General features: G+C 45.6%; 1 protein-coding gene across 1 annotated transcript in view; it reads right to left on the reverse strand.

Annotated features, from left to right (window-relative positions):
• NADK (NAD kinase) overlaps positions 1-26,272 on the reverse strand; it is a 171,656-nt gene extending 145,384 nt beyond the window's left edge. Inside the window, exon 1 of the mRNA XM_063943045.1 lies at positions 26,166-26,272. The gene's annotated coding sequence lies outside the window, so the exon portion shown is untranslated. The remainder of the gene's footprint in view (positions 1-26,165) is intronic.
• Positions 26,273-27,825: the final 1,553 nt, after the last annotated feature.

Consider the following 27,825-nt stretch of genomic DNA (forward strand, 5'->3'; position numbering starts at 1 on the left):
CAGAAGCAGAGCATTGTGTCCCTCCTGGAGAGGGTCATGTTGGGAGGTATGCAGTTTAGTAGCTGTACTTGTTAGGCTTGCCAAACTATCCCTTTAAACCAGGACACATGAATTACACATGTTCTATGGCTGTTTAAAACCAGGTGAAATGCAGACTTGAATTAAGCCAGCCACAGAACTTGCGTAATTCATGAGTGTCCCAGTTTAAAGGGATAGTACATACTTGCCTACCTGACCCTCTCCATGAGGGAGAAAATGCTCTGTTCCTGGACTTTCCTCGTAATGTATGATTGCCATCACCTGTGGTGAGCTAGTTAATTGATAAGAAAGGTGTTTCACCACAGGTGATGGCAATCATACATTACCAGGAAAGTCCAGGAACAGAGCATTTTCTCCCTCATGGGGGTCAATTCTATTCGGCAACTAAAGAATAGCGCCGGGAATTAGCTCCCGACGCTATTCAATTCTGCTACTAGTTGCCCGCAATTGTCGGGAATTCTTCTCTCATCCCCGGGAGATGAGAGAAGAAACCCGACAAAAGTGCTGCCTCGCGGCCGGCGCGAGGCTGATTCTGTCGGGAATCAGCCTCGCGCCGGGTAGTTAAGTCGGAGAATGCCCGTTCTCCCGACAAAACTACCTGTTAAGTCGGCGAGAACGGGACATCGCCGACTTAACTTTAGCTGAATTGAATAGCGTCGGGAGCTAATTCCCGGCGCTATTCTTTAGTTGCCGAATAGAATTGACCCCATGGAGAGGGTCAGGTAGGCAAGTATGGGATAGTATGATAAGCCTACTTATGGTTTCAGAAGTGCTGCCTCATTGGTCACGTTTGGCAAAGGGAGGAAGTTATTTTTAATATAGACCTGGTGTTAGAAGCAACAAAACTATGCATTATGAAATTAAAACACACACCTGCTAATCATTTGGAAAATCTCCCATCTACTTGCTGGTGATTGGTCAGACCTTTAAATAAATTTTCCTGATGCCACTGCTTTTAAGACAAATATTTACGGATGGTGTAATGGTTAGCATTACTGCCTCACAGCACTGAGGTCATGGGTTCGATTCCCACCATGGCTCTGCCTGTGTGGAGTTTATATATTCTCCCCGTACTTGCGTGGGTTTCCTCCGGGTACTCCGGTTTCCTCCCACAATCCAAAAATATACTGGTAGGTCAAATGGATACCAACAAAAATTAACCCTGAATGTGAGCGCGTGTACTGTACATGTGGTAGGGAATATAGATTGTAAGCTCCACTGGGGAAGGGACCGATGTGAATGGGCAAATATTCTCTCTGTAAAGCGCTGCGGAATATGTGTGCGCTATATAAATAACTGGTAATAAATAAATAAATAAATAATATGGTAAATACATATACACAGATGTTAATCACTTAAAAGCAAGATTTCCAGATACTTTGCCAATCATAGTTTGCTATACAGAGAACCATGATCAGAATGAGGCTTTTGACATTGTTTTTGAGCATTATTCTAAAAATGGAATTCCTGCATAAATTATGAAATTTGTAAATTAGAATAGGAAGTTGCATCTAATTTGTTTGAACTAGAGACCTAAAAACATCTAGCTTCAGAACAAATAATGCATACAGTTTCAAAGAATCTTTTCCAAATATAGCCAAACATGCTACCATTGGACATGTAAGCGCAGCTGAATTTGAAAGAGGTTTTACTACTATAAAACAAATTAAAACCTGTTTATGAATCGCATGAAGCAGAACACGCTAAATAATCTAACTTACCATAGATGGTAGTAAACTATGCATGGAGGACCATCAATGGGTTCAACTAATGATGGTCATTGCTGCTCTTTTACTAACTGGCCTGTGGGACAATCAGAACCTCCGGCGGGGCTAAGGGGGGGGGGGGGTTACCGTTGATAGCAAAACTAATGTTGTCAATAAACCTGTTGATGGTTTGTAACCATCAATGGTCGATGGCCAACCCTAATCTGATGCTGATTTCACTAGAGGATAGGTTTTCAAAGTCGGTCTTCAGGACCCCAAACAGTTCACTTTTTCCAGATCACATAGCAGGTGCACAGGTGTATTCATTATTCACTTACACATTTTAGAAGATCAACAGGTGGAGCTGATTATATTTCAAAGTTATATTGATTTTGTGAGGCGACCTGGAAAACATGAACTGTTTGGGGTCCTGAGGAACGAGTTTGAGAACCACTGCTCTAGAGGAACCAGATCCTGCGGACTTTATTATGAAAATGATGCACACAACTTGGCCTCTAAGAAGAAGAGAAGAATTAGGTGGGAATCCAATTATCCACAATATCTTTGCGGGTGTGAGTAATTGGGTCTCACAGATACAGTAGGCCAAAGAGCAAAAATATATGAGTTGGGCTCTAGAAGGTGCAGTGAGGGGTGCGAGTTTGGGTGCCGTTGCCAATATTTACACGCCATGGCAATAGCAACTTACACCCTTTGCGGGGAATAGGATTCCCCACTTACTATATAAAATGTTAAGCTCAAGTTTAAATCAATATAAGGGCAGGATTTCAAAATATGCAAATGATGTTTCATTCGTGGTACTGAGTATGTGCATCACTTGTACCCGTATTTGCAGTTAATTGTCTCATGCTGGCACTAAAAAGGGTGAGTTAGGGGCATTATACCACCTAAGTTCCATAAAGTAGGGGGATGAAACTACCAGTCTGACACACTTGAGATGCGTTAGATTTGCTTTACATATATCTAAGTTATACCATTAAGGGGATATATATTTTCTTGTTTCATAGGCCTGGTGGAAGTTTCTGAGACATTGGATGAATATATAAATTACATTTAAAGTTTGTGTCTTATACAGTAAGTGCAATTCAAAACGTAGCCATACAACGGCAAGTGCACACGCACATTTAGCAAGTTTGCGAGCGCTTTATATTTATGTGTAACTGTAAATAAGGGACTCATGTCACAACATTCTTACATTTCCTCAGTTTTGTGTCAAAATAATTATTGCAGTAATTAAGGATCTTACAACACACTGACAAACCCTACAACCCACACTTCTGCTTTAAATGGATCACTTTCTGCCAACAAGTTAGAAATTATATAATAGCTACATTAATACTCAAAAACATGATGTTACATATATTTTAGTGCAATTAACAAAACATAGTTGAGAAAGCCATTTTCTTGGCCAAAGCAATATTCATGAGAATGAACACTCCAAAGGATCCAATGTACTGTAGATTACAGGTGAAACTCAGAAAATTAGAATATTGTACAAAAGTTAATTTATTTCATTAATTCAACTTAAAAGGTGAAACTAATATATAGACTCATTACATGCAAAATGAGATATTTCAAGCCTTTATTTGTTATAATTTTGTTGATTGTGGTTTACAGCTTAAGAAAACACTAAATCCAAAATTTCAGAAAATTGGAATATTACATAAAAACAATAAAAAAAGGATTTTAAATACAGAAATGTCAGTATAATCATGCATATGTACTTAGTACTTGGTTTGGGCCCCTTTTGTATGAATTACTGCCTCAATGCGGCGTGGCATGAATTCTATCAGCCTGTGGCACTGCTGAGGTGTTATGGAAGACACGGATGCTTCAATAGCGGCCTTCAGCTCTTCTGCATTGTTAGGTCTCATGTCTCTCATCTTTCTCTTAGCAATGCCCCATAGATTCTATATGGGGTTCAGGTTCAGGTGAGTTTGCTGGCCAATCCAGCACAGTAATCCCACGGTCACTGAACCAGGTTTTGGTACTTTTGGCAGTGTGGGTAAGTGCCAAGTCCTGCCCTTCATCAAGTCCAAAGATCCATTGCTCATTGATCTGCCTGCCTTCCTTAAAGCAGTACAACAAAGATTCACCCCAAAATCAGACTGTTCAAAGTCATTTGAAGATTCAAATTCTGCCATATCCATTTCCAGTCAAAGTTTGGAAGACTTTCTTCTACTAAGAAAGCTGTGATTTTGCCTTGTGACATTGACTCCAATGCGGATTGTGACTCAGTAGCTGAAGAAGCTCTGTTACTGGAATCACCTGTAAGGTATGACAATGTCTTTATGCTTCTAGTGGTAAAAACCTAAATGATCCCGTAAGAACAAGCATACAGAGAGACTGTAGGATTCTTCATAGTACCTCTTTAGTGAGAGCCAAAGTGTAGTTCTCATTTCTCATTGATTTAATGAATGGCATATGCTTTAAAGTGAAATTAGGCTCTGCACAGACACATTTAGTGTTCTATGGGGTAAATTTACTAAGATGGGAGTTCTATTTAAGATGGGATGTTGCCCATAGAAACCAATCAGATTCCAGGTATTATCTTCTAGAAGGTGATAGATAAATGAGAAGTAGAATCTGATTGGTTGCTTTGGGCAACATCCCATCTTAAATAGAAAAGATTACAGCGGCTAGATGAGCATATCAACCCCGAATGCCTTTTGCCTCTGGTATGCCTACATACCCGAGCAACGCAGAGGATGTTGGTTCCAGCTCATTTGATCCTGTGGGGGTGCCCAATGATGCTCCTGCCCCAAGTGGTTTGCCAACTCCGGCGGTGAGTATGAGAAACCACACTGACCTTTCTGTGACTGACCCCTACCAGACTGACCCTAGTAGTCCCCACCTAGATCCCCCTGTAGTGTGTCCCAATTTAGGAGAGATTGAGGGCCGCAGGCAGGCGTTTAGGGAGGCTCAACTCTCTGACCCATCCCTGAAAGGCATGAGGCGCCACTCTGGCAGCGGCCTTGACAGGGTTGGGGCAGGAAGTTTGACCTGGCGGGAAGGGTTAAGGTACAGGGTAGACAGGAAAGTGGGAGAGGATAGACCAGATAGGGAATGTGTCCAACTGGTCCCCCAGGGAACTTTCCTGCGCAACCGGTGTTGGTTGCCAGCGAAACCCCTTTGGACAGTAACCCGGAGATAGACCGTAACCTGAAGTGCCTGTCACAGAGCTTACCCTGGTCTGGAATGTCGGATGACGCCCAGACCAACTGTAAGGCTGGTGCCATGCGTTGGCAGCTGGGGCACTCCAGCAGTTGTGTTGTATCTGGGTCTCTGCTCATAGGAGAAACCTTGCAGCAAGTTGCTGTGGACATAGCAGGTCCCCTGCCTATGCGCAGTAGATCGGGGAAGACACGCAGCCTCCCTGTAGTGGATGCCACACAGGATCCAGAGGCTGGTGGTCTGGCCGCCATCACTGTGGCACAGGTAGAGGACAAGGAGGAAAGAGCATACCTAGGTGATAGGATAGGTTTCCCGAGTCATAGGTCGACAGAGGAGGATTGGAGGGCAGGTCTGACAGTTAGAGCAGGCAGTTGCCAGATAGGAATGATGGAGGTGCAGTGCCTGGGGCACCATGTGGGAGGAGACAGGGGTAGGCCGAAAGCAGAGGCAAGCAGAGGCTGTCCCCGGCCCACATCACCCAGACTGGTACTGACCTTAGAACCTGTAAGGCCCTACAGACACGTTGTCATTGACTTTAGTCCTGTAGTGAACCCCTTTACAGAGATGACTAGGAAGGGCATTCCCAAGTCAGTGTACTTTGCACCCGCTTGTGAGTTGGCATTCCAGTCAATGAAGGCGGCTGTGGTACCCGCTCCAGTGCTGATGGCGCACATTCTTGACCAGGACTGTGTGGTACGAACTACTGCGCCACTGCACAGACTGGGAGCAGTACCGAGCCAGGAGGAGCCATATGGGCAGGAGCACCCTGTGGCCTGTTTGAGCAGAATACTGCTATTGTGGGAGGTGGGGTATGCCACAATTGAGACACCTTGGGTGGCACTTGTGTGTAACTGGCCCCCCTCCGTGGTGACTTACCACCCACCTGTTAGGTGGCTAGAACCTACCTTGGGGAAATCGGACAGACTTTTGTGGTGGAGCCTTGAACTTGGACTTCAGGTGGACTATTTGAACATTGTGCACCCACGAAGAGAGGCCCACTGCACTATGGATGAACTGTCTAGGCCGGAGCCTACACCACCCAGGTAGCGTCCCCTTCAACCCAAGAGACTGCGGGACCAGGAGTCAAATCGTTGGGACATGGCTTCCTGGTTTCCCACTTGAATTGGGGGGGGGAGTGTGGCCGGACAGCCCTGGTGGCCACATGGACAATGGCGCCCGTGGCACTGAATGGGGTTAACCCCTAGTGCCCGGCACCATTAGGAGGTCAATGGGCACTTGGCGCCACTTTTAAACTGTGCACTGACGCTAGGCGCCATCTTTAAATGTATTGTGGGTGCTAGGCACCGGGTATTTAAAATATGTTTAATAATGTGCCATATGTTGTATCGCTGCGCAGTGCGCAGTTGGAGAATGATGGACAGTTATAGAACTGCATGGACAGGGCACTTATGAGAAAAGTACAAGGTATTTTGTTTCTAAAAGACCTTGACGATTGTTGTTCAGCAACTAGGAAGTCATATGTTAATTGTCCTAGCTAAAGCAGGGTTTCGATTAGCAGGCATTTTGGTGGGTAAACATTCTCTTTCATGTACAAATGAAGGGTTGGAAAGAAGACTGTGCTTTCAGCATCTCCTGTGGTGTGATAACTCAAAAGTGGTTTTGCATGGAGACACAAGTGGCTGCTAAGTCAGATTGTGTTTTACAAATGCAAACTAGTGGGTTTCGTGTAACAACAGTTTGATGTAAGATTTCCTAGGCTGCATTATGTGTGATGCAGATTATGTTTAATTTATAAGAATGTTGTCTATGTGTGAGAGGATGAATGCAATTGAAATTCAAGTTACTGTATATTTACATTTGTGAAAGTGACGGGAACATGGTAATCAGATTGTGTTTGGGAAAGCCACTGGTTTGGTTATATATGAAAAGGAGCAGAACATTGCTTTATCTAATTCTTAACTTTTGAAATGTAACATATTTATTTACATTTTGTGCGATGACCTGATTGGTTGGAGAAGACAGGAAGGGCTTACCCCCCTGTGGTACTGTGTGTAGAACTGAGATAAAAAGAGGAGGTCAGTGAGCCTCCAGTGTATTATACAAGTTTCATTCTGCTGTAACATCTTGCTGTATTTCTGAGCCTTTTTGAAGGCTGTATTTGGGCAAATAAAGATCTTCTGCCTAAAGACAACTGCGTCATCTTGTGACCTACAGGGCTATGCGAAACCTAGCCCTGTTCACCGGCTAGCCAGGGAGCACCCAACATCTCCAAGTTCCGCCTTTCGCCAGCTACTGGTAGAGCCCTAGTCAAGCGACTAGTGGGGATTCGTCAACACCACACAGTTGTGGTAAGGCGGCGTGTCGGCACATACAGAGCAGAACCGTGGTTCCAAATGCCACGGCAGGTTAGGAGTTTGGTGGTGGCAGCATAAACCCACCCACGGAGCAGTGGGTGGAGTCAGTAACTGGCGGTTACTGACGTAAGTGGGGATCCCCTATGTGGCCAGGTCTTGTGTGACCTAAACATCCATTCTGTGTACTGGGGACGGGACGCAAAAGCGGTGAGAGCTTTCGTACGGGACCGTCTGGTCACACTATGTTTTACAGAACATTCAACAAAGAAGAAAACAAGAGACTCTGTTTTATTGTGAGACTGCCGGCTGCAGTCTCACAATAAAACCTGAAATGACTGACCACACCTTTCAGTTTGTCATATCTCAGCCGCTCATTAAAAAAGGAACTTAGTTTGTTTGTATACACGCACGCATGAGGAAATAATTAGTGGAAACACAAATGAATCATCTGTATTATTCTAGAATTCAGGAAATATCTTGTGCAAAAAAGAAAAGCCCAGGTCTAGAGTTAAAGAATGAGGAAGGTATTTAGAGCAATAAATTCATGTGATGAGAAAGCATCCTGATAATACAGAGAGCTGGTTACAATTGCAAAAGTGTGTTATTGTATAAGCACTTCTCCCTTACGCCTCCGATATACTGGAACTATAAACACAATGGCTACAGTTACCCTTATAGTTGACCCAATGACAAAATAGAGTTCTGTATAATCAGAATTGCTATTTCAAGGCAACTTTGCAAAAGGTGTCAATATGAAGGCTTTTATTAGGGGGATGTAATCAGGATCCCGGCGGCCGGAATTCCAGCAACAGAATCCCAATGGTCACAATAGTGACAGATGCAGATGAGTTTTATGGTTAGAGTTAAACACTAGGGCAGTGCTTCTCAAAGTTTTTTGAGTCACGGCACCCTAGAGTATCTGAATTATATTCATGGTACCCCTACTCCAAAAGTTTGTAATAGAGAAAACAGAAAAAATATAAAATTAAGTAAATTGTGTTTATATGTCTTCCTAAAGGTGTGTACACACGGTGAGATAAATCTGTAAGATTTTGACTATATAGTCAAAATCTTATGAAAAGTTAGTACATATCTCAAGGTGTTCGGCAGCTTGCGATACAGATTCGATCCCGATGCGCGCTCCCGTGGAGTCGGTATCGTAAGGCTAGATAGACGGTGCAGGCAAGTAAATCTTGACTATCTAGTGTACTATCTAGTACAAAGTATAGTCAAAATTGCCACTTAGTCAAAATCGTACATAGACAAAATCTCAAGCACAGATAGTCAAAATCTGTACGATCTGTACTATCTGGGCTCTGGGGGAGTTCAAGGGAAATCGCATAGTCCTTTAGGATCAGTTATGTGATCAGCGACAGGATTTTATAATTGGAAGCCATCACCACTGGTTTTTGCCTATTACATAGACCATAAATAATTTTAATTGGTTCTGGGACACCAACCCAGGGCACCCCTGCAAGTGTCCTGAGGCACCCCAGGGTGCTGCGGCACTCAGTTTGAGAACCTCTGCACTAGGGGAAGAGTTAGGCTGTGGGAAGGGACAGTTAAGGTTAGACTGCCTAAGGTAGTGGTTTCCAAACTTTTTTGAATCACGGCACCCTAGAATATCAGAATTTTTTTCACGGCACCCCTAGGCCAAAAATTTCTTATTGAGAAATTTAGAAAGAATTATTACATTAAGTAGATTGTGTTTATATGTCATCCTTAGGGCCAGTTGTGTGGTGAGGGACAAGATTTGCTTCTGTTTGGCCACATATTTTATGACTGGCAGCCACCAGTACTGGTTTTGCCTATTATATTGACCATGAATAATTTGAATTGGTCCTGAACCACCAACCCAGGGCACCCCTGCAAGTGTCCCGAGTCACCCCGGGGAGCCACGGCACACAGCTTGGGAACCTCTGGCCTAAGGGGACTTTTATGGTTAGACTGCAGGACGTGTGGATAAGGGTTTGGGTTAGAATACTTACTGAAATTCATTGGCATTGTGACAGTATGGATCCTAACAGCCAGGATATCATACCCAATCCTTTACTAGCATTTGTTAACGATGAGTGTGTTGGTAAGAGGGCCCAATCGCTTTTGTAGTTGGCCTTTAGTGTACTATTTAGCTACTACTCTTCCCACTAGATTGCTTTTCTAAAATCTATTGTAGCTATCATTATCCAAACTGACTGACTTTCCCCCTTTGATGTTCTGCTGCTCCATGCAGAAAGTAAAGTTCATTGGGTTCTGATAAGACTCTAAGGCTGGTCACTACTCAGTACTGCGTTACAGGTCATTGACCTTCACAGGAGTTCACCACAAAATATTGCAACCCTGAAGAACCAGAAAACATTGCTATAGCAAAACTCACCACCGTCTAATCAGCTGACTAGGAACTTAACCCATGCCTTGAAAAAAGCTTGGGGTTGATGATGAAGGTTAGGCCTCATTTTTTCTATACACACCAGATATGGGGTCTGCTTCCATAATCATCATTGCTTGTTTACAGATTCTGCAGCACTGTGCTGTCATACGCACAACAGTGCATTCAAAATACACAGTGCAGACAACCACTAATTGGCAAAATAAATAAAATAAAAGATGTGCAAACGTATAGAAAATGTGTGGAATAAAATGTTTAGCAAATACATTTTGTAATATACTGTAAAGGGATTGTGCCAAATTTATGACAGCCCACACACTTTGATAAAGTCTAAAAAAAGGTTACACTTATAGATGGGAATATACAAGAGCTAGCCCCTTAGATACCATACAGCAGAAAAGTAAGACAGTGACCACAGTTATTGATAAAGCATTGTATTCCACATATTTTCAATACTTTTGGACATCTTTTATCCTATAATCAGGCATGTCTAAACGGTTGTGTCTATGTTACCTTCGTGCTCAGGACCTGGAAGTGACATAATGAGAGGGCAGGAGAGAACTTCCACCCTTACAGCACCTACATGTTTTCTTCGTTCTCCGTTCGTTTGGGGTAAATGTATTTTTCTATGCAGCATTGAACCCTCGCGGGCTCGCTTCGCTCGCCATGCATCAGCCTCGGTGTCTCGCTTCGCTCGCCACACTTTACTATTCCAAATAGATTGTGACATGGACCCAGGGGGTTATGGGAAATGTCCTCTCCACGAAGGGAAACTAGACGCTGCCATGTCCAAACTGCGTCCCTCCATCTGTTGTTAAACTACATATCCCAGCATGCCCTGACACAGTTTTGCTGTTAGAGAATGCTGAAGCGTTGTCAGGGCATGCTGGGATGTGTAGTTTCTCAACAGCTGGAGGGCCGCAGTTTGGATATGCCTGTCCTATATAAAAGGTAAACGCTGCTCCTCACCTCGATGGGGGGAATTCAAGTTCTTTGCATGCCAGCGTCCACTAGATGGCGCCGATGGAGCAATTCAAGTGTTGCTCTGTTCGAGCACGGACAGCCGCCGGCGCTGACATTATTGTTATGTTGTTCCGTCATTTTTATGGGCTGGTAACTAATTTTATTTCACCAATTCTAATATTTGAATTAATACAAATTGATTTTAATAACAATGAAAGCATAATATCTGGTCTCTAGTGCACCTTCTGTACAACTCTTCTTTTTGTTGTTTGTAAATGTATTTCTCTAACGTCCTAGTGGATGCTGGGGACTCCGTAAGGACCATGGGGAATAGACGGGCTCCGCAGGAGACAGGGCACTTCAAGAAAGAATTTGGATTCTGGTGTGCACTGGCTCCTCCCTCTATGTCCCTCCTCCAGACCTCAGTTTGAATCTGTGCCCGGACGAGCTGGGTGCTGTTTAGTGAGCTCTCCTGAGCTTGCTATAAGAAAGTATTTTGTTAGGTTTTTTTATTTTCAGGGAGATCTGCTGGCAACAGACTCCTTGCATCGTGGGACTGAGGGGAGAGAAGCAGCCCTACTCTCTGAAGATAGGTCCTGCTTCTTAGGCTACTGGACACCATTAGCTCCAGAGGGATCGTACACAGGATCTCACCCTTTGTCGTCCGATCCCGGAGCCGCGCCGCCGTCCCCCTCGCAGAGCCGGAAGACAGAAGGCGGATGAAAGAAGCAAGAAGACTTCGAAATCGGCGGCAGAAGACTCCAGTCTTCAAACTGAGGTAGCACACAGCACTGCAGCTGTGCGCCATTGCTCCCACACTACACCCACATACTCCGGTCACTGTAGGGTGCAGGGGGGGGGGGGGGGGCCCTGGGCAGAAATTAGGACCTCTTGGCAAAAGTAGGCATATATACAGTTGGGCACTGTATATATGCATGACCCCCCGCCATTATATTATACAGAAACGCGGGACAGAAGCCCGCCGCTGAGGGGGCGGGGCTTCTTCCTCAGCACTCACCAGCGCCATTTTTTCTCCACAGCTCCGCTGAGAGGAAGCTCCCCAGGCTCTCCCCTGCAGATACACGGTAGAAGAGAGTAAAAAGAGAGGGGGGGCACATAAATTAGGCGCAAAAAAACCAGAACATAATATACAGCAGCTACTGGGTTAACACTAAGTTACTGTGTGATTCCTGGGTTAATAGCGCTGGGGTGTGTGCTGGCATACTCTCTCTCTGTCTCTCCAAAGGGCCTTATGGGGGAATTGTCTTCAGATGAGCATTCCCTGAGTGTGTGGTGTGTCGGTACGTGTGTGGACATGTCTGAGGTAAAAGGCTCCCCTAAGGAGGAGATGGAGCAAATATGTGTGTGAGAGGGTGTCTCCGTCGACAACGCCGACACCTGTTTGGATATGTGTAATTAAGTGCTAAGGTAAATTTATTGCACAAAAGATTAGAGAACAGACAGGGAATCTACCCATGTCTGTCCCTATGTCGCAGAGAACTTCAGAGTCTCTCAATGATCACTATCCAAAATAATAGACACTGATATCGACACGGAGTCTGACTCCAGTGTCGACTACGATAATGCAAAGTTACAGCCAAAATGGCAGAAAAGTATTCAATATATGATTATTGTAATAAAAGATGATTTGCATATCATTGATGACTCATCTGTCCCTGACACAAGGGTACACATATTTAAGGGGAAGAAAGCTGAGGTAAATTTCCCTCCTCTCATGAGGAAAAAGAGCGGGAATCTCTAGACAAGAGACTGCTGTTTCCCACAAAGAATTCTCAGGGAGTATCCTTTCCCCACTAGGGTCACGATACGATAGGAATCTTCCCCTAGGGTGTCACGTTTGCCCAAAAGGTAGCCCTGACGTAACAGCTATTCTCAGGGATCCTGCAGATAGCGTGCACATTCTGGTACACTACTCAGACCGGCGATTGTGTCGGCATGGGTTTATAACGCTGTGGCAGCGTGGACAGGTACCTTATCAGCAGAGATTGAGACCATAGAATGTATATATAGATATATATATATTAAAGATGCTGTCTTAAGAGATATATATATATATATATATATATATATATATATAAAACATGCCCAAAGAGACATGAGTCTACTGGGTCCTAGAGTCAAAGCTATGTCGATTTCTGCTTGGCGTGTCCTGTAGAATATGCAATGGACAGATGATGCCGACTTAAGAGGCATATAGAAGGCTGAGGATTGTGTGGAGAAGGGTTCTCGGACCTGGTCTCCACAGCTATAGCTGGTAATTCTGATATTTTGCCTTATATTCCTGCACAGCCTAGGAAAGCACGACATTATCAAATGCAGCCTTTCAAACAAAGAAACAAGAAAGTCCGAGGTGCGTCCTTTCTTGCCAGAGGCAGGGGCAGAGGAAAGAAGCTGCACAACACAGCTAGTTCCCCGGCCTCTACAAAATCCACCGCATGTCGCTGGGGCTCCACAGGCGGAGCTAGGCCCGGTGGGGGCACGCCTTCGTAAGTTCAGCCACAAGTGGGTTCACTCCCTGTTAGATCCCTGGGCAATAGATATTGTGTCTCAGGGATACAAGCTGGACTTTGAGGAGATGCCCCCTCACCGACGGCCCTGCCGGCTTCCCCCCATGAGAGGGAAACAGTGTTAACTGCAATTCACAGATTGTATCTTCAACAGGTGGTGGTCAAAGTTCCCCTCCTTCAACAAGGAGGGGGTTATTATTCGACCATGTTGTAGTCCCGAAACCAGACGGTTCGATCAGACCCATATTGAATTTAAAATCCCTGAACATATACCTGAAAAGATTCACGTTCAAGATGGAATCGCTAAGAGCGGTCATTGCAAGCCTGAAAGGGGGAGATTTTATGGTGACTCTGGACATAAAGGATGCATACCTTCATGTCCCCATTTATCCACCTCATCAGGCGTACCTCAGAATTGTGGTACGGGATTGTCATTACCAATTTCAGACGTTGCCGTTTGGTCTCTCCACGGCACCGAGAATATTCACCAAGGTAATGGCGGAAATGATGGTGCTCCTGCGGAAGCAAGGTGTCACTATTATCACGTACTGGGACGATCTCCTCATAAAAGCGAGATCAAGAGAGCAGTTGCTGAACAGCGTATCACTTTCTCTGGAAGTGTAACGGCAACACGGCTGGATTCTATATATTCCAAAGTCGCAGTAGGTTCCTACAGCTCATCTGCCTCTCCTAGGCATATCCTAGACACAGACCAGAAAAGGGTTTATCTCCCGATAGAGAGAGCTCAGGAGCTCGTGACTCTGGTCAGGAATTTATTAAAACCAAAACAGGTGTCAGTGCATCACTGCACTCAAGTCCTGGGAAGGATGGTGGCATCATACGAGGCCATTCCCTTCGGCAGGTTCCATGCGAGGACCTTCCAATGAGACTTACTGGACAAGTGGTCCAGATCACATCTTCAGATGCATCGGTTAATCACCCAATCCCCCAGGGCCAGGGTGTCTCTCCTGTGGTGGCTGCAGAGTGCTCACCTTCTCGAAGGTCGCAGATTCAGCATTCAGGACTGGGTCCTGGTGACCACGGATGCAAGCCTCCGAGGGTGGGGGGCAGTCACACAGGGAAGAAATTTCCAAGGGCTGTGGTCAAGTCAGGAGACTTGCCTTCACATCAACATCCTGGAACTAAGGGCCATATACAACGCCCTACGTCAAGCGGAGTCCCTGCTTCGCGACCAACCGGTTCTGATTCAGTCAGACAACATCACCGCAGTGGCTCATGTAAACCGCCAAGGCGGCACAAGGAGCAGGGTGGCGATGGTAGAAGCCACCAGAATTCTTCGCTGGGCGGAGAATCACGTGAGCGCACTGTCAGCAGTGTTCATTCCGGGAGTGGACAACTGGGAAGCAGACTTCCTCAGCAGGCACGACCTCCACCCGGGAGAGTGGGGACTTCATCAAGAAGTCTTCACGCAGATTGCAAGATTGCAAGTCGGTGGGAACTGCCACAGGTGGACATGATGGCATCCCGCCTCAACAAAAAGCTGCAGAGATATTGCGCCAGGTCAAGAGACCCTCAGGCGATAGCTGTGGACGCACTGGTGACACCGTGGGTGTCCCGTCGGTCTATGTATTTCCTCCTCTTCCTCTCGTACCCAAGGTGCTGAGAATCATAAGGAAAAGAGGAGTGAGAACAATACTCATTGATCCGGATTGACCAAGAAGGACTTGGTATCCAGATCTGCAAGAAATGCTCACAGAGGACCCGTGGCCTCTGCCGCTAGGACAGGACTTGTGCAACAGGAGCCCTGTCTGTTCCAAGACTTGCCGCGGCTGCGTTTGACGGCATGGCGGTTGAAAGACGGATCCTAGCAGAAAAAGGCATTCCGGATGAGGTCATTCCTACGCTAATAGAGGCTAGGAAGGATGTGACGGCTCAACATTATCACTGTATATGGCGAAAATATGTGGCTTGGTGTGAGGCCAGGAATGCCCCTACGGAGGAATTCCAGCTGGGCCTTTTCCTTCACTTCCTACAGTCGGGAGTGACTTTGGGCCTTAAATTGGGTTCCATTAAGGTTCAGATTTCGGCCTTATCCATTTTCTTTAAAAAAACAACTGGCTTCTCTGCCTGAAGTTCAGACGTTTGTAAGGGGAGTGCTGCATATTCAGCCCCCTTTTGTGCCTCCAGTGGCACCTTGGGAGCTTAACGTGGTGTTGAGTTTCCTGAAATCACACTGGTTTGAACCACTCAAAACGGTGGAAGTAAAATATCTCACGTGGAAGGTGGTCATGCTATTAGCCTTGGCTTCGCCTAGGCGTGTGTCAGAATTGGCGGCTTTGTCACATAAAAGCCCTTATCTGGTTTTCCATGCGGATAGAACAGAATTGCGGACCCGCCCACAAATTCTGCCGAAAGTGGTTTCATCCTTTCATATAAGCCAACCAATTGTAGTGCCCGTGGCTACTACTGACTTGGAGGATTCCGAGTCACTGGATGTAGTCGGGGCTTTGAAGGTTTATGTGGCCAGAATGGCTAAGGTCAGGAAAACAGAATCTTTGTTTATCCTGTGTGCTTCCAACAAGCTTGGGGCGCCTGCTTCAAAGCAAACTTTTGCTCGCTGGATCTGTAACACGATTCAGCAGGCTCATTCTGCGGCTGGGTTGCCGCTGCCTAAATCAGTTAAGGCCCATTCCACGAGGAAGGTGGGCTCTTCTTGGGCGGCTGCCCGAGGGGTCTCGGCATTGCAGCTTTGCCGAGCGGCTACTTGGTCGGGTTCAAACACCTTTGCAAAGTTCTACAAGTTTGATACCCTGGCTGAGGAGGACCTTGTGTTTGCTCATTCGGTGCTGCAGAGTCATCCGCACTCTCCCGCCCGTTTGGGAGCTTTGGTATAATCCCCATGGTCCTTACGGAGTCCCCAGCATCCACTAGGACGTTAGAGAAAATAAGATTTCTCTGACGTCCTAGTGGATGCTGGGACTCCGTAAGGACCATGGGGAATAGCGGCTCCGCAGGAGACAGGGCACAAAATAAAAGCTTAAGGATCAGGTGGTGTGCACTGGCTCCTCCCCCTATGACCCTCCTCCAAGCCTCAGTTAGATTTTTGTGCCCGGCCGAGAAGGGTGCAATCTAGGTGGCTCTCCTGAGCTGCTTAGAATAAAAGTTTAGTTTAGGATTTTTTATTTTCAGTGAGTCCTGCTGGCAACAGGCTCACTGCATCGTGGGACTAAGGGGAGAAGAAACGGACTCACCTGAGTGCAGAGTGGATCGGGTTTCTTAGGCTACTGGACATTAGCTCCAGAGGGACGATCACAGGTTCAGCCTGGATGGGTCACCGGAGCCGCGCCGCCGTCCCCCTTACAGAGCCAGAAGAGACGAAGAGGTCCGGTGAAATCGGCGGCAGAAGACGATCCTGTCTTCAGACTAAGGTAGCGCACAGCACCGCAGCTGTGCGCCATTGCTCTCAGCACACTTCACACTCCGGTCACTGAGGGTGCAGGGCGCTGGGGGGGGAGCGCCCTGAGACGCAATATTACAGTATATACCTTAGGTGGCTAAAAAGAATACATCACATATAGCTCCTGGGCTATATGGATGTATTTTACCCCTGCCATTTTACACAGAAAAAGCGGGAGATAAGGACGTCGTGAAGGGGCGGAGCCTATCTCCTCAGCACACAAGCGCCATTTTCCCTCACAGCTCCGCTGGAAGGACGGCTCCCTGACTCTCCCCTGCAGTCCTGCTTCAGAATCAGGGTAAAAAAGAGAAGGGGGGGCACGTTTGGCAGCAAATAAATATATTAACAGCAGCTATAAGGGAGTAACACTTATATAAGGTTATCCCTGTATATATATATAGCGCTGGGTGTGTGCTGGCAGACTCTCCCTCTGTCTCTCCAAAGGGCTAAGTGGGGTCCTGTCCTCTATCAGAGCATTCCCGGTGTGTGTGCTGTGTGTCGGTACGCGTGTGTCGACATGTATGAGGAGGAAAATGAGGTGGAAGCGGAGCAGTTGCCTGTGTTAGTGATGTCACCCCCTAGGGAGTCGACACCTGACTGGATGATTGTATTTAAACAATTAAGTGATAATGTCAGCAATTTGCAAAAAACTGTTGACGACATGAGACAGCCGGCAAATCAATTAGTGCCTGTCCAGGCGTCTCAGACACCGTCAGGGGCCCTAAAACGCCCGTTACCTCAGTGGGTCGACACAGACCCAGACACAGATACTGAGTCTAGTGTCGACGGTGACGAGACAAACGTGATGTCCAGCAGGGCCACACGTTACATGATCACAGCAATGAAAGAGGCATTGAACCTTTCTGACACTACAAGTACCACAAAGAAGGGTATTATGTGGGGGGTGAAAAAACTACCAATAGTTTTTCCTGAGTCAGATGAAATAAATGAGGTGTGTGATAAAGCGTGGGGTTTCCCCGATAAAAAACAGCTAATTTCGAATAAATTATTAGCACTATATCCTTTCCCGCCAGAGGTTAGGACGCGCTGGGAAACACCCCCTAGGGTAGATAAGGCGCTCACACGTTTATCTAAACAAGTAGCGTTACCGTCCCCTGATACGGCCACCCTCAAAGAACCGGCTGATAGAAGACTGGAAAATATCCTAAAGAGTATATACACACATACTGGTGTTATACTGCGACCAGCAATCGCCTCAGCCTGGATGTGTAGTGCTGGAGTCGCATGGTCGGATTCCCTGACTGAGAATATTGATACCCTGGATAGGGACAGTATTTTGTTAACTATAGAGCATTTAAAGGATGCATTGCTATATATGCGTGATGCACAGAGGGATATTTGCACCCTGGCATCAAGAGTCAGTGCTATGTCCATCTCTGCCAGAAGAGCGTTATGGACGCGACAGTGGTCAGGGGATGCAGATTCCAAACGGCACATGGAAGTATTGCCGTATAAAGGGGAGGAGTTATTTGGGGCTGGTCTATCGGACCTGGTGGCCACGGCAACGGCTGGAAAATCCACCTTTTTACCCCAGGTCACTTCACATCAACAGAAAAAGACACCGTCTTTTCAAACTCAGTCCTTTCGTTCCCATAAATACAAGCGAGCAAAAGGCCACTCTTTTCTGCCCCGGGGCAGAGGAAGGGGAAAAAGACTGCACCATGCAGCCGCTTCCCAGGAGCAGAAGCCCTCCTCTGCTTCTGCCAAGTCTTCAGCATGACGCTGGGGCTTTACAAGCAGACTCAGATATGGTGGGGGCCCGTCTCAAGAATTTCAACGCGCAGTGGGCTCACTCGCAAGTGGATCCCTGGATTCTACAGGTAGTATCACAGGGGTACAAACTGGAATTCGAGGCGTTTCCCCCTCATCGGTTCCTGAAGTCTGCTTTACCAAAGTCTCCCTCCGACAGGGAGGCAGTTTTGGAAGCCATTCACAAGCTGTATTCCCAGCAGGTGATAATCAAGGTACCCCTCTTACAACAGGGAAAGGGGTATTATTCCACGCTGTTTGTGGTACCGAAGCCGGACGGCTCGGTGAGACCAATCTTAAATCTGAAATCTTTGAACACTTACATAAAAAGGTTCAAATTCAAGATGGAGTCACTCAGAGCAGTGATAGCGAACCTGGAAGAAGGGGACTATATGGTGTCTCTGGACATCAAAGATGCTTATCTCCACGTCCCAATATACCCTTCTCACCAAGGGTACCTCAGGTTTGTAGTACAAAACTGTCATTATCAGTTTCAGACGCTGCCGTTTGGATTGTCCACGGCACCTCGGGTCTTTACCAAGGTAATGGCCGAAATGATGATTCTTCTACGAAGAAAAGGCATCTTAATTATCCCTTACTTGGACGATCTCCTGATAAGGGCAAGAACCAGGGAACAGTTAGAAGTCGGAGTGGCACTATCTCAGGTAGTGTTACGTCAGCTCGGGTGGATTCTAAATATTCCAAAATCGCAGCTGATTCCAACGACACGTCTCCTGTTCCTAGGAATGATTCTGGACACAGTCCAGAAGAAGGTGTTTCTCCCGGAGGAGAAGGCCAGGGAGTTATCCGAGCTAGTCAGGAACCTCCTAAAACCAGGACAGGTCTCAGTACATCAGTGCACGAGGGTCCTGGGAAAAATGGTGGCTTCTTACGAAGCGATTCCATTCGGAAGATTCCATGCAAGAACGTTTCAGTGGGATCTACTGGACAAATGGTCCGGATCGCATCTTCAGATGCATCAGCGGATAACCCTGTCGACAAGGACAAGGGTGTCTCTCCTGTGGTGGCTGCAGAGTGCTCATCTTCTAGAGGGCCGCAGATTTGGCATTCAGGATTGGATCCTGGTAACCACGGATGCCAGCCTGAGAGGCTGGGGAGCAGTCACACAGGGAAGGAATTTCCAGGGCTTGTGGTCAAGCATGGAAACATCTCTTCATATAAACATTCTGGAACTAAGGGCCATTTACAATGCCTTAAGTCAAGCAAAACCTCTGCTTCAGGGTCAGGCGGTGTTGATCCAATCGGACAACATCACGTCAGTCGCCCACGTAAACAGACAGGGCGGCACGAGAAGCAGGAGGGCAATGACAGAAGCTGCAAGGATTCTTCGCTGGGCGGAAAATCATGTGATAGCACTGTCAGCAGTGTTCATTCCGGGAGTGGACAACTGGGAAGCAGACTTCCTCAGCAGACACGACCTTCACCCGGGAGAGTGGGGACTTCACCCGGAAGTCTTCCACCTGATTGTAAACCGTTGGGAAAAACCAAAGGTGGACATGATGGCGTCACGTCTAAACAAAAAACTGGACAGATATTGCGCCAGGTCAAGGGACCCTCAGGCAATAGCAGTGGACGCTCTGGTAACGCCGTGGGTGTACCAGTCAGTGTATGTGTTCCCTCCTCTGCCTCTCATACCAAAAGTATTGAGAATCATAAGAAGGAGAGGAGTAAGAACTATACTCGTGGTTCCGGATTGGCCAAGAAGGACTTGGTACCCGGAACTTCAAGAGATGCTCACGGACGAACCGTGGCCTCTACCTCTAAGAAAGGACCTGCTACTGCAGGGGCCTTGTCTGTTCCAAGACTTACCGCGGCTGTGTTTGACGGCATGGCGGTTGAACGCCGGATCCTAAAGGAAAAGGGCATTCCAGAAGAAGTCATCCCTACTCTGGTCAAAGCCAGGAAGGAAGTAACCGCAAAACATTATCACCGCATATGGCGTAAATATGTTGCGTGGTGTGAGGCCAAGAAGGCCCCTACAGAGGAATTTCAACTGGGTCGTTTCCTGCATTTCCTGCAAACAGGACTGTCTATGGGCCTAAAATTAGGGTCCATTAAGGTTCAAATTTCGGCCTTGTCGATTTTCTTCCAGAAAGAACTGGCTTCAGTACCTGAAGTTCAGACATTTGTGAAAGGGGTGCTGCACATACAGCCTCCTTTTGTGCCTCCAGTGGCACCTTGGGATCTCAATGTTGTATTGAGTTTTCTAAAATCACATTGGTTTGAACCACTTTCCACTGTGGACTTAAAATATCTCACGTGGAAGGTGTCGATGCTGTTAGCCTTGGCTTCAGCCAGGCGTGTGTCAGAATTGGCGGCTTTATCATATAAAAGCCCTTACTTAATTTTTCATTCTGACAGGGCGGAATTGAGGACTCGTCCTCAATTTCTACCTAAGGTGGTTTCTGCATTTCACATGAACCAACCTATTGTGGTGCCTGCGGCTACTTGGGACTTGGAGGACTCCAAGTTGCTAGACGTTGTCAGGGCCCTGAAAATATATGTTTCCAGGACGGCTGGAGTCAGGAAAACTGACTCGCTGTTTATCCTGTATGCACCCAACAAGCTGGGTGCTCCTGCTTCAAAGCAGACGATTGCTCGTTGGATTTGTAGTACAATTCAACTTGCACATTCCGTGGCAGGATTGCCACAGCCAAAATCAGTAAAAGCCCATTCCACAAGGAAAGTGGGCTCATCTTGGGCGGCTGCCCGAGGGGTCTCGGCTTTACAACTTTGCCGAGCAGCTACTTGGTCAGGGGCAAACACGTTTGCTAAATTCTACAAATTTGATACCCTGGCTGAGGAGGACCTGGAGTTCTCTCATTCGGTGCTGCAGAGTCATCCGCACTCTCCCGCCCGTTTGGGAGCTTTGGTATAATCCCCATGGTCCTTACGGAGTCCCAGCATCCACTAGGACGTCAGAGAAAATAAGATTTTACTTACCGATAAATCTATTTCTCGTAGTCCGTAGTGGATGCTGGGCGCCCATCCCTAGTGCGGATTGTCTGCAATACTTGTATATAGTTATTGTTACAAAAATTCGGGTTATTATTGTTTGAGCCATCTTTTCAGAGGCTCCTTTGCATTTATCATACTGTTAACTGGGTTCAGATCACGAGTTGTACGGTGTGATTGGTGTGGCTGGTATGAGTCTTACCCGGGATTCAAGATCCTTCCTTATTATGTACGCTCGTCCGGGCACAGTATCCTAACTGAGGCTTGGAGGAGGGTCATAGGGGGAGGAGCCAGTGCACACCACCTGATCCTTAAGCTTTTATTTTGTGCCCTGTCTCCTGCGGAGCCGCTATTCCCCATGGTCCTTACGGAGTCCCAGCATCCACTACGGACTACGAGAAATAGATTTATCGGTAAGTAAAATCTTATTTTTACTTACCGGTAAATCTATTTCTCGTATTCCGTAGTGGATGCTGGGCGCCCGTCCCAAGTGCGGACTTCTTCTGCAATACTTGTATATAGTTATTGCTTAAATAAGGGTTATGTTATGGTTGCATCAGGGTTGATCTGATGCTCCGTTGTTGTTCATACTGTTAACTGGGTATGTTTATCACAAGTTATACGGTGTGATTGGTGTGACTGGTATGAGTCTTGCCCTGGATTCCAAAAACCTTTCCTTGTACTGTCAGCTCTTCCGGGCACAGTTTCTCTAACTGAGGTCTGGAGGAGGGACATAGAGGGAGGAGCCAGAACACACCAGAATCCAAATTCTTTCTTGAAGTGCCCTGTCTCCTGCGGAGCCCGTCTATTCCCCATAGTCCTTACGGAGTCCCCAGCATCCACTACGGACTACGAGAAATAGATTTACCGGTAAGTGAAATCTTATTATTTATATAAGTTACACGTAGCACCTCATCACATATCTTTAACATCAAGAAGAACCACTTTCCTATAGATACAAGTATATTAATGTGAGATGAGACCAATTGTAATATGAACAGATATCTTTTTATGCTGGTGCTAGATTTGTTTTGTTTCTGTGTTTTCAAAAATAAAACGATATGTTCCTGTGAAGTGATACATACTTAATTTTCAATGACAAAACTATACCAAAATACCAAAAGGATATTAATATACCATTAAAAAAAAACCCATCAAACAATGTGAAACAAATGCTTTCCCATTAGATGAAACAAAAGAAAGCATAACATTATAAACATATCATCAACACTTGTAACATGATAATACAGAAAATCACTGTAAACTACGCTCAGAGCCTTACCAGCAGATACACACCCACTGCATACACAGATACAAATTAAGTCAGCCATCTAGTATTGATCAATAGAAACACCAAGTACCACTCAAAAGAAGCATGTGGGATGATCGGAATATTAGAACATGTATCTTAAGCTATCCATAGACTGTATGATTACCGTTCAGATCAGCTGACCGTTAACAAGTATTGTTCACAGACTGAATATGGCTGAAAAATGGTCTGGATTGTTTGGTTATCAAACCTACCCCGATCCTAGTGACTGTGATTAAGCTGCCTCCACGTGGTGTGAATGGAGATTGCCTCCATATACAGTGGGGCAAAAAAGTATTTGGTCAGCCACCGATTGTGCAAGTTGACCCACTTAAAAATATGAGAAAGGTCTGTAATTTCCATCATAGGTACACTTTAACTGTGAGAGACAGAAAATCACATTGTATGATTTTTAAACAATTTACTTGTATATTCTTGTGGAAAATAAATATTTGGACACCAACCAAGCAGCAAGATTTCTTGCTCTCACAGACCTGTTACTTCTTCTTTAAGAAGCTCTTCTATCCTCCACTCGTTACCTGTACCTGTATAAGAAACTGCTAATAAATAAATGTATTAATGGCTCCTGTTTGAACTGGTTATCTGTATAAAAGACACATGTCCACACCTTCAAACAGTCAGACTGCTACCTCTCCACCATGGCCAAGACCAGAGAGCTGTCTAAGGACAGCAGGGACAAAATTGTAGAGCTGCACAAGGCTGGAATGAGCTACTCGACAATAGGCAAGCAGCTTGGTGAGAAGCGATCAACTGTTAGCGCATTTATTAAAAAATGGAAGAAATACAAGATCACTGACAATCTCCCTCGACCTGGGGCTCCATGCAAGATCTCACCTCGTGGGGTATCAATGATCTTGAGAACGGTGAGGAATCAGCCCAGAACTACACGGGGGGACCTGGTCAATGACCTCAAGAGAGCTGGGACCACAGTCACAAAGGTTACCATTAGTAACACACTATGTCGTCATGGATTGAAATCCTGCAGCGCCCGAAAAGGTCCCCATGCTTAAGCCAGCACATGTCCAGGCTCATCTAAAGTTTGCCAGTGACCATCTGGATGATCCAGAGGAGGATTGGGAGAATGTAATGTGGTCAGATGAGAGAAAAATTTAACTTTTTGTTATAAACTCCACTCGCCGTGTTTGGAGGGAGAAGAATGATGAATGGCATCCCAAGAACACCATACCCGCTGTGAAGCATGGGGGTGGAAACATCATGCTTTGGGGCTGCTTTTCTGCAAAGGGGACAGGACGACTGATCCGTATTAAGGAGAGGATGAATGGGGCCATGGGGTAAATTTACTAAGATGTGAGTTCTATTTAAGATGGGATGTTGCCCATAGCAACCAATCAGATTCCACTTCTCATTTATGTAGCACCTTCTAGAACAGGGGTGGGGAACCTCAGGCCCGAGGGCCGTATAAGGCCCTCGAAGCCACTTGATCAGGCCCGGCCAGGCTCACCTAAACGAGAGGAGATGTCGAGCGCCCGCTGAGAATTTACCACCAGCAGGCGCCCCGGCTCCTCAGCAGCAGCCAGACGCAGGAGCTCACTCCTGAGCTCCAGCTTCTGGCTCAGGCAGTGTACATGTGTGGCTGTGCGGCGCTATGGGAGAGACGTCATGACATCTCTCCCATAGTTCCGAGAAGAGGGAGGGCAGCGGTTCGGAAGCAGGAGCAGGGCTGGTGAGCATTGTGGTTTTTTTTTCCTTTTAACGTGTGTGTGTGTAAGCGGCGCTACTAGGGGGCATATTTAATGGGGCATAACTACCGGGGGCATATCTAATGGGGCATAACTACAGGGGGCATATCTAATGGGGCATAACTACAGGGGGCATATTTAATGGGGCATAACAACTGACGGGGCATATCTAATGGGCCAAAACAACTGACAGTGGGCATATCTAATGGGTCATAACAACTGACTGGAGGCAAATCTAATCGGGCATAACAAGTGACTGGGGGCATAACTACTGGGAGCAGGCTAATTTTTAAGTTGATAATTTTTGTATGGCCCCCGAAGGATTTTATAAATATCCAAATGGCCCTTGGTAGAAAAAAGGTTCCCCACCCCTGTTCTAGAAGATAATACCTGGAATCTGATTGGTTGCTATGGGCAACATCCCATCTTAAATAGAACTCCCATTTTAGTAAATTTACCCCCATGTATCATGAGATTTTGGGCAAAAACCTCCTTCCCTCAGTAAGAGCATTGAAGATGGAAGATGGCTGGGTCTTCCAGCATGACAATGACCCCAAACTCACTGCCCTGGCAACTAAGAAGTGGCTCCGTAAGAAGCATTTCAAGGTCCTGCAGTGGCCTAGCCAGTCTTCAGACCTCAACCCAATAGAAAATCTGTGGAGGGAGTTGAAAGTCCGTGTTGTCCGGTGACAGCCCCAAAACATGACAGATCTAGAGAAGATCTGCATGGAAGAGTGGGCCAAAATACCTGCTACAGTGTGTGCAAACCTGGTCAAGAACTACAGAAAACGTTTGACCTCTGTAATTGCCACCCGAGGTTATATTACAAAGTTATGAGTCAAACTTTTTGATTGTCTAAATATTATTTTCTGCAAGAATATACAATCAATTGTTTAAAAATCATACAATGTGATTTCCTAGTTTTTTTTTTCAGATTCTGTCTCTCACAGTTGAAGTGTACCTATGATGGAAATTCCAGACCTCTCTCATCTTTTTAAGTGGGTCAACTTGCACAATCGGTGGCTGTCCAAATACTTTTTTGCCCCACTGTATCATGCAGTGTGTGCATGAGCTCTGATTATTGGGCCATCGTTAATCGCCTTGACCGTTTGCAGTAATCATGAAGTCTATGGCCGGCTTTAAGTTGCCTACAAACTACACAATGTGTTACTGAATGACACATCGTGACCGGCATGGGGCAGGCATCAGCAAGTGTATACACAATTGCTGATTCCGGCAGCGACGAATGGGCACGCAGGGAGGGGGTGGTGTGGAGCGGGGCCATGCTGCATTCGGCAGCATGCCATCACTAGCGACAGCCACAGATCTTCTTGCATGTACAAAAGATCTGAGACTGTCGCTAGTAACTCGCGGGTGCACGCATCGGCAGCACTATCGTTCATACTCACAATGTAAACTATTTATTGTTCCGATTGATCGGGAATGCCAACATCATGGGTATAATCGTTCCGTGTGTATGCACCTTTACACTATGAAGCCCAATGCTGCATGATATTTAAACATTTTCAGCAGTGTCTTCTACAAAACATACAACGATAATTTTACAAAGATAACAAAAACTGGAGCCATTGAAAAATTTGCAGTGTCATGCAGTATGCCTGGATAGTGTTGTACAGATCTAAAGGAAACCTATTTCATAGCCCAATGAACAACATTTACTAGAAGGCTGCAATTTGTTTTTCAACTGCCAACATAAAGTGAATTAATTAACATAGAGTTAATGCAGAGTTCCTCTACAATATGCACAAACATTGTAATTAAATCCAGACATAGCCCTAACATAACACATTTAAAGCAACATGGTGCATTCTCTGTCCTTACCTTCTCACAGAAACACTGACCATATAGTTTAATAGAATCCATACCATACTCTTAAAATTCCCAAACCTAAAGAAGTCAGTCTTATTCCTCTCCAAAAAATGTAGAAAAAAAATATCAACAGTATCTACAGTAGATCACTCCAAGTACAGCAAAGAGTGACACTTTGGTCACAAACATACGAGCTGTAAATGATTAACCACATTAGAAACCACAAAAAAGAAAATAAAAATCACTCCACAAAACGTCATAGCCATATACTTCTTACACAGCCTTCATCCTTATTCAGATGGAAAGCAATGGGGGAAAAACCTCTAGCATGATATAAATTACTTTAACAAACATTAACGCTGCTGCTGCTGCTGCTGCTGCTGCTGCTGCAATAATAATAATAATAATAATAATAATAATAATATTAAAAAAAGTTTGTTTAAGGTATTATATATTTATTAGTGATTCACTCTGTTTTTTTTCAGTAACACCTTACACTTGAGAGACTGATAAAAATAAATGTTTGTCCACATTAATCAGACTAATAATGGGCATAATGTACATGGTACAATTATCTGGCTGATTCCATCTATGTATGCCCACCTTTAGTAATATTTGAATTTACCACAGGGAAGTTTACACAGAAGCACAGCTCTTTTTGTGAGTAGACTTTCAGCTATAAATCCACACAATGGACCTGATTCAGTAAGGATTGCAATTTCTGCTAAGTAGCAAAATTTGCAACCATTTTGATCGCATGCTGGGGGATGCCCATCTCAGGGCACGACCGCCGCTCCTCTCCCCCCCGAACTTGCTGAAATTGAGGTCGCACCGCAATTTCAGCATGATTGCTAAAAATAGGGCCGGTGCAGCCTGGAGGGTAGCCTTCCGTAGGAGGCCTGCCGCCATTTTTGTGATCGCAGTGGCTGCGCGTGACATCACACAGATGCCCCATTCGACTACCGCCATCCCCGTTTATAAGCCACGCCCTTGCAACGCTCCATCTCCGCCTAGGAAACAGAGCGTCCCCCCCCCCCCCGCGAATGCCTCTGCCTGATTGACAGATTGCACACTTGGAGGGGTATTCTCTTTTCAGGAGGAACAGAGCAAGAAAAAGAGGAGGAGGTGTATGTCTTTATGTTAAACCATCTCTTAAACCATACTTAAAGGAGGTTATTTATGAGGGGACTGGCGATAATGTGGAGTCACTATGGGTTGAAATCTCAAGTGGGCGTATTGATGCAGAAAAACTAGTCATAGGCACGAGTTACAAACAGATGGATATTAGCATACATGAGGAAGAACAACTCTTGCAGCAAATCGAAAGAACTGCGGGATTGGGGGACATACTAGTGATTGGGAATTTTAATTATCCTGATATAAATTGGATTAACGATTCATGTGTTAAAGCTAGGTTTAAGGTTCTTAAATATGTTAAAGGTTCTTATATATATATGTTTTATATGTATATATATATATGTTAACAGGTTCTTGAATATGTTAAAGGATCACTACTTTTCTCAATTAGTCGAGGACCTAACTAGGGCTAAAACTGCTCTGGATCTAGTAATTACTAATAATGTGGACATTATATCAAACACTAAAGTTGGGGAGACTTTGGGTAACAGTGATCACTATACGATCACATTCGACATCAGTTTCAGGAAACATA

Source organism: Pseudophryne corroboree, chromosome 10 (assembly GCF_028390025.1).
Source record: "Pseudophryne corroboree isolate aPseCor3 chromosome 10, aPseCor3.hap2, whole genome shotgun sequence".
NCBI lineage: Eukaryota > Metazoa > Chordata > Amphibia > Anura > Myobatrachidae > Pseudophryne > Pseudophryne corroboree.